This window comes from Panthera pardus, unplaced genomic scaffold (genome assembly GCF_024362965.1).
Source record: "Panthera pardus isolate Hobbes unplaced genomic scaffold, ASM2436296v1 HiC_scaffold_22, whole genome shotgun sequence".
NCBI classification, from domain to species: Eukaryota; Metazoa; Chordata; class Mammalia; order Carnivora; family Felidae; genus Panthera; species Panthera pardus.
Window position 1 is genome coordinate 73,273,470 of NW_026526788.1, and position 8,462 is coordinate 73,281,931.

Here is an 8,462-nt window from a genome sequence, read left to right on the forward strand (position 1 = left end):
AACTTAGCTCAATAAATAACTCACTTTCTTAGCTGTTTCTCTCAGTTCCTGTGCAGAAGTGGGCGCAGGGAAATTCTGTGCTGAGTCTCAAATGCTCCAGGTTTCATGTTGTCTCTTCATGGCTTAAGTTGACCACTGCTTTTCGCATCTCGACATGCTGCCTTCGCTGGGGTGTTGGGCCTACTCGGGCCCTCTTGACCCGCAGAGTGCCCTGCCTCCTGCTCCTCCCCCCCCCCCCCCCCCCCCCCCGTCACCCGGGATACTGACGGTATGACTCACTTCTACTGGCCTGTGATCTTTCAGATGCTCTCTCCCCTGCCTGACAACCTTCCGGGGCCCTTCTACCTCGGAAGCCTCTGAGATGCCGGAATTCAGCACGCGACGCACACCGCCTAACTGTACTCTTTTCGCCCCAGGTCCTTTTTTTGTACGTGCTGTTTCTGCTCCAGAAATTCCCTTTCCCTTTGGCCGTGCCTCCTGGAGATTCTCTGGGTCCTTCGAGAGGCAGCTCGGGTATTGGTCTTTCTTCACCACAACCTGCGCTGCTCCGAAAAGTCAGTCCCGAGCGTCTAGGGCAGCGTGTACAGGCTCTGGTCAGGGCACTTTGGACACCGAGCCACGGCCATTCAGACCTTGGCCGCATTGATCTTTCAGAGCCTCAGGTTCCTTGTCTGTAAAATGGGGTGACAGGACCTCCTGTGTGGGGCTGAAGCGGGGCTACTGATGAAGGGAGGCATGCGAAGGGGATTACATTATTAGACATTATTGGACAGTTTGAGACACTGTATCTTATTTATTTTTGTGTCCTTGGCTCCTGAGACAGAAGCCAATTGCGGGGTTTTCTTTGTGTGTTGATGGCTGCTTTGTGGTGCGTTCTCTGTCTCTGTCTCTCTCTCTCTCTCTCTGCGTACACGTCCCTGTTAGGACTGAGTCCTTCCTAAGGATACTGTCCTCATTCCCCCACTGTGCACAGCTTCCCAGAAGTGCTACATCAGCCCAGCAAACAGAGGCACGAAGGGGAAGGAGAAACCGTTCAAGCCTGCCAGTCCTGGAGGGTCGGCACGGGGTTTGCACCCATTATACAGATGAGGAAACAGGTTCAGGAGGTGCAGACTTGCCCGAGGCCGAACAGCTCGTAACTAGAGAGGCTAGGAGTTGAGCGCAGGCCCTTCTGAGTCCAGAATTTGGGTGCACAGACGCCAGGTGCAGAGTCAGAGGAAGGCACGGCTATACCAAGCATGTATGCATTCTGTAATTGGTGAGCACTTTCTCCCGAGTTAGCCTGTTCCCTCAGCGGTAGCCCCAGGAAGGTTCTCTCCAGCTTAGAGCTGAAGAAATGGAGGTTTGCACGAGGTCGGCCCACTGCATCCCGGTTCTCTCTAACGGCAGCGTCTCCCCTTGCTGGCCAGGCATGACCTCCCAGGCCCTGGTAAGCTTGTCTTCAGGAATCTGACCCCTGCTACAGTCCCAGTCACCCCTGGCGTGTCCTCAGCAGCAACCACGTCTCCAGGCTGAGCCCAAAGAACCAAGCCTTGCGTGCAGACAGAGGGGTTTGGGAACCCTGCGGGTCTGTCAGAGCAAGCGGCCTTCCGGACTGGGGCTCCCACTGCAAGGTCGATCTCAGCCGCCTGACTCCGGGCATCACCATCCTCCCTAGGTATACAGGCTCAGCTCCCTGAACGGGGGTCCGATCCTGAGCTGATTCTTCTTCAGGGGTCACTGCACCTGGGCCCTGGAGTCCCCCCCCAGGGGATCCCTGTCCAGTGGTGAGAATCAAGCTGAGCCCTGGCTAAACAGGTACCTCCATTTGGCCCCCAGATGCTATTATCAGAGTGGCTGTCCCCAGATGTACCCTTCAGGTGGGATGGGGCGGGGCTCGCCCGGCTGGGCGGGAGCTTTACCTGGGGCCTCCCCTTGGAGGTTTGGGTGACGGGCCAAGTTTACTGCCATCAGAAAATTAAAAAAAAAAAAAAAATGTCTACGTATGTGTCAGGCAGGGAGTGGGAGGTGTTAGGGTAACAGAAGAAGACTGGCTTGTTTCAAAATGCCTGAGTATCTCTGCAGAGTTCAACATGTACAGGAAGAACACGGAGCAAATTAGCCGCTCCCATGTAGCACAGGGCACCGCGCCTGGACTCCCAGTGATGGGCAGATGGGCTGAGGCCCGGCTGGGTGGGGACCCTGCCCCCGTAGCCCTCAGCCTCCACAGCCCCCCGGAGAGCAACGCGGGGTTAGCTGGGAAGGTCCCAGTTCGCGTGGGAAGCCCAGGGCACAGCTCAGGTCACCTCCTCCCATCCGGGGGGCAGGAGCTGAGGCTCAGAGGCTCTCTCTTCTCCTCTGGTGTCCCCATGACACATGTGTGACAGCTTGGTATTTGTCCCACAGTCCGGGGATACTCTGTTCTGATTTGTCCAGTCTTCGTTCTCCCCGATTTTCAGTTTTAGAGGTTTCTATTGACAGGTTTTTATTTGATGCAGCTATTTGACAGCTGCATCGTTTTTAACAGCTTTGTCAGGGTTAGGGGTGGCCGTGGTAGGGCTTGCTCGGGTTTATTATTTTCAACAACTGGGGGCCAGGTTCTTTTCTCTCTCCGTCACCAATTCCCACCCCTCCTTCAGGCTGTGTTAACTTGCCGGGCTGCCCCAGCAAAAGACCACAAACTACCAGGCTTCAACAATGGCAATGTGTTGTCTCACAGTTCTGGAAGCCAGAAGTCCAAGGTTAAGGTTAACAGGGTTGGTTCGTCCCGACGTTATTTCCTCCTTCCTGTGAGGCAGGATCTGTTCCAGCTTCTCTCCTGGCTTGTGCTGGTTTGCTGGCCATCTTCGGCCTTCCTTGGCTTGTAGACACATCGCCCTGATCTTTGCTTCCGTCACACCTGGCATTTTCCTCTGCTCATCTGTCTTCAAATTTCCCGTTGGCCGTGAGGATATCAGCCCTATTGATTAGGGGCCCACCCTAGTCCAGTATGACTGATTATATCTGTAATAACTCGATTTCCAAATAGGGTGCCATTCTAAGGTACCAGGGGCTAGGTCTTCAACACATGAACTGGGGTCGAGGGAGACCGAATTCAGTCTGAAACAAAGGCTCATCAGGGAATCTCACCTCCTCCAGGAAGCCTTCTGCACCCGCTTAGGCTCATGCAGTCCCTGTTCTCTGGAACCCCCACAGCACATAGTGTTGGAGGAACTCAGTGGCCTCAGCTGTGCCTGGCCTCCTTGGGTGTTTACATTCTGGTCTAAGGCTGGACTGGACTCCAGGTCGGTAACGTTTCCAGTGTTGGAACACCAGCACGGCGCAGCAGAAACCCTCTGATCTAATATTATTGGGACTGGTGGTTAGGCGGTAAATTGGAAAGCCGGAAGGAATGTCAGTGGAAGGCTGGCCAGCGACACGGGTGCCGCATGCAGCGGGCAGCAGATTTATGCAGGAATAGAAAGCAGAGGTTAGCCGCTGCATTGGGTGAGTGGAATTTGGCTAGGAGAGATTCCACATAAAAAACAAACAGCAGCCCTTGAACCCGAGATGAATGAAAACTGGATGCAAAGTCATCTGACCTCCCATTGAGAGTGCATTTTTTTTTTTTTTAAAGGAACCATCAACACTCTGGACCATTTAAGATCTCTGTCTGCTTTGGATGTCAAGGGAAGCAGCCCTAGAGAACCATCCGGGGGCTTTAGAGCGGAAAGGAATTCTGGGTCAGAGTAAGGGGCCCCCGCAGGGCCTGGATTCAGAGAAGTAAAGTGGTCTTCTGACAGTTAAGCTGCAAAACAAACATAGTAGGTCAGAGCAGAGAACAGCGAGGACATTGTTTCGCGTGACTCGCGGCCTTCTCGTGTGAGAATGTGGTCATCGGAAGCGAGTGCGTGTGAGCTCGTGTGTGCGTGCATGCGTGTGTGTGTGTGTGTGTGTGTATAGTCCAGGGAGGCCCAGGAAAGAGAGAGGACACTGCTTTTGCTTAGCCAGACTAAGCCAAAGCCAAGCAGAGAGTCCTGGCTTTCACCAAGGGACAGAGGGGACCAGGGGTCTAGGAAGGTGAGTGCCCAGCCCGAACCAAAGCTCTGTCCTCTGGGGGGGATACAGGAACATCGCGGGCGCATTGAGGTTTTACAGTGTGATGCCTCTATGATTAATGTGACCTATACCCTCACCACCCACCGCCCATCCCTTCATCAGATTCCAAGCTCGCCCAGCCACTGACTGGTGTTCAGAGCCCTACGCGGAGGGCACATGCTCACGAGCGGAAGTGGAGACCCAACCTGTGAGGACAGAGGCTCGGGGCCCGAACGGGGCTGAGCCCGCCTGGGCACGAAGGCCAGTTTCTCTCCTCACCGGCTGGGTGATCTTTGGACGGTGGCCTCATCTCTCTGAGCTTCAGTGTCCTCACCTTTGAAGTGAGTTTAATAACAGTACCTGCTACATAGGCTGCCGTGAGCATTCGCAAGATGACCCGTGTAAAGTGCTCGGCCCAATGGCTAGCACAGGGCAGGCCTTTAAAACGTATAAGCTAATGCCCTTGAGAAACGGACCATTCCCAGGGGGCTGACTGCAGTCAGCTTCTTGAAGTCACAGCATCCGTCTTCATTGTCACACCCCAGTGCTGACGGCAGTGTCTGCGTACTAGGTATTTTTTGTGCACTAAGTATTTTTTGAGGCAGTGAATGTATGATTGGGCGAATTAGCGAGCGGTTTATTTTTGAAGGAGAGAGAGACAGAGCGTGAGTAGGGGAGGGGCAGAGAGAGAGGGGGACACAGAATCCAAAGCAGGCTCCAGGCTCTGAGCTGTCAGCACAGAGCCCGACGCGGGACTCGAACCCACGGACCGCGAGATCATGACCTGAGCCGAAGCTGGACGCTTAACCGACTGAGTCACCCAGGCGCCCCCGCAAAGGTAAGCTGTCATATACCCCTGGTGACCAGCCCACCTCTCTCTGGGGACAGCTGACCCCAACTAACCCCAGCACACTCCTAGCTCGCTCCTGGGGGAGGTGGCAGGGGGTTGCAGACAAGGAGCTCCCCTCGCAGCCACTTGGTCACCAGCCCGGAGTTTGGGTCATTTCACCAAACTTCCCAGGCTGCTGAGTGGGGTCGCCTACACCTGCTTTTGTTTTATAGCAGTTTGGGGGAAAGCAAAATCGTCCCTGAGCGAACGCACTATCCTCCGGTGCCTCGTTACTTACTCCAAGTATGTTCAATGGACCAGCGAAACTGATCTCAGCGAGGAACTCGTTAGAAATGCAAACCCTTAGGCCAGGCCTATGGAATCAGAACCTGCGTTTCTGACCCCCAGGGACAGTGTGTGTGTGTGTGTGTGTGTGTGTGTGTGTGTGTGTGTGTGTATCAGAGCGACAGAGCGCTGCTCCAGTGCAACTTTCATGGCGAACCCACGATCTACCTAATTGACTCTGGCAGAAAAATCCAGCATCTAGCAGTTGCCACTGCTCCCCACTTCCAGAATTTGCATCCCAGGGGCTGCCCAACAGGACGGAGGTTGGTGCTTCTTCCTGCCTTGTGATCTCCCCTCTTCTTTCCTGAAACTCCTATACTGCTCCACAGCCCTGCCTTCCTTTACCATTTTAATGACATCCCTCTGCTATTTGCTGATTGACTCAGTATTTGTTTCCCTGAAAAGCACGTTTTTATTTCAAGGGAGTTGTCCACGTGAGCTCTACTGCTGTGCTCTGTCCCGTTGCTCCTGGCGGGTACTGCTCCAGACCTGGCATGCACCCTCCGGGGCTCAGGAGCAAATAGGATCCTTAGACTTCCAGACAATCCCTGCGCCCCTCCTCTGTGCTTTCTTCACCGGCTCAGATGTGCAGACCTAGCATGGAAGAACGCCCTCCCTGCATTCTTTCTCCCCGTCTCTTACTTGCTCTGGAGAGAATTCAAACACAAGCCAATGACAAACAGAAAACTCCAGCGACAGCCCCAGAACTCCTAAATTTTCCAGATTGCTGGCACCACTTCCTCTACCTTTATATCCTTGCATGCCTAAGCAAGCCTGCCCCTCTGGGCCCAGCCCCAGCAGCTGCAAGCAAGTGCCTGCTCATTCCAGATGCTTTGAGAAATTGCTGGGGCTCCAGGGATCAGTCTCTTCCGATCTCTTCCCAGAATGGGGTACAGCTAAAGGAGCGCGGTCCCTCGGAGGGGGGAACAGAGAATGGAGCCCAGAACTCTCTCAAATCCAACTTTTTCAAAGGCTCCCTTGGCTTCTCACATGGAATATCAACCAACCAACCAACCAACCAACCAATCAACGAAACAACCAATAAATAAACCCGGTGAATGTGCCACAGGAATCCCAAGGCAGATAAAGAAAAGCTCCCAGTTGGCAGGGTTATGGCAAAGAGCTCTATCTCTATCCTAGGCAGCTGTATGTGGGAACTCAAAAGAAAGGTCTCGAATTTTCCTCAAGCACCCAGAAATTACGTTTCTATCCTCAGAGTCAAGTTGAAAATAGTGGTTGGAAACCTTGTGTCACTTTGCCAGAGAAGGGGGATTGGGAAAGCGCTTTGGAGATGACGTGATTCCCAGTTGGTTCCTGTGGTCCCGCATTTGCAAAGGGCTTGGTAAGGTAGAGACTCCACACTGGCCCACTTGTGCTCTCGATAGGTGCGAGGAGGCCAGTATTTCGCCTCCAATCCTTTTAGTCTCTAGAGCAGAGTTTTTCATTTTGGGTGGGAGAAGCGAAGCCATTGAATAATTCATTTCTTAACGAAGAGTTAATCATTTCTTAAAGCCTTCCGCCTCTTACCAGCTGACCCTATAATTAGACCAAGCGCGATCATTTCCTGCTGGCTCTCCAAAGCAAGATCTATTAGTCAGGGTCTATCAGGAAACAGATGGCATGCTCAGAATAGGATAATTTAACAACTCCTTTAAAAAAAGAACTATTTACGAAAGGTGTAGGGAAACCAAATGGGATAGTACAGGCTATGGGGCCAATAAATGACTGTGGGACTCTTACCACCCTGGGCCTGAATGGGTAAGGGGAGAGAGCGTTACGGGAGTCTGGAAGGAGACAGTCGAATGGAGAGGGTCATTTTGAGAGGAGATGGGCCCATCGGCTGGGGGCCTTAGCCAGCCTGAGTGACCCTGCGAGAAGGGAGCCAAAGGAATGACTACTCCAGCCTCAGTCTCCTTCTTCTCTGGGATCTTGTGCTGCACCCTCACCCAACCCCCACCTCCCTCGCCGACCCAACCCCATCAGGAGCCTCTTAATGTAGTACAGGTGAGTCGCTCTCGCGGGGCAGAGAGCAGGGAAGAGGAGGTAAAGAGGGCATCTGGGGCGGCCAAGAGGAGACGCACGACATTCGTCCTGGACCCCATCTGATTAATTCCTTCTGCGGCTACAGAGACACAAACACCTTGTCATTTTGCTCTTGAACTATCCACTCTTGTGTCATCATCAGTAATGCATGGTGTAGATATCTTATCTCCTAGACCATCGCGTTAACTTTGGGGATAGAAATGTTCCTGCTACCTGTCCAGGGCAGGTCAGCAAAGGGGCGCTCTGTATGTCATTGACTCTGGGGGCCCAGGAGAGCTTCCTCCTGACACACACACATCCACAGTCACAACAGAAGAGGGAGGGAGAGGGAGTGAGTAACATACTGGCTGAAGTTTCTGCCCGAAGTGTCACTCTGGACAAATGTCACTGGCCAGAGCGCGTCTCATGGCCATGCCTGACGTTTACAGGCAGGGAAAGCAAAATCCTTGCATTTTGAGAAAGCAGAGAGCCAGAACTATTTGGTGAACAGTCCCCACAGTGAGCAAGGATGGTGTCCATCAGGGAGCCACGGAGGGGCAATTCATGTTTTCGAATTTAATTGAACGGTAGGTGTTAATAAAAATGAAATGAATAAATAAATCAGGTGCCCAGGAACGGTAGAATTCAAATGATTTCTAATGGGCAGACTGGCTTGTATTCCAGTATCTATTTCTGGCCAGTTTTAGCAGAGCCTGTTTTATTTCATATGAACTGCTCCTGAGATACGGATTCTTTCACTTCCCCCCCCACCGGGTTATGTCATTATTTTCCAGATTCTCATGTCCTTGGCTATTCTTGAAGACTCCAACACATCAGAGGGGGCACCTGAGTGGCTCAGTCAGTTAAGTGTCAGACTCTTGCTTTCGGCTCAGGTCACGAACTCCTGGTTCATGAGATCGAGCCCCACGTTGGGCTCCATGATGATGGCTCAGAGCTTATTTGGGATTCTCTATACAAAAACCAAAAAAAACAAAAACAAAAAAGCCCAGACAAGGTTACAGTGTCTCTTCTCTGCTCCCTCCTATTTTTTTTTTCTTGTAATCTTTTGCACACCACAAGCCCTGAAAGGAAACACCTTGAAGTGAATTGTTAAAGGAATTTTGATGGCTGGACTTAGGCAGATGGATATTTTCTTTCCAACGGCAAACCAGATCTCTTGGAATGAACATTAATTCACGAGAACCGTAGG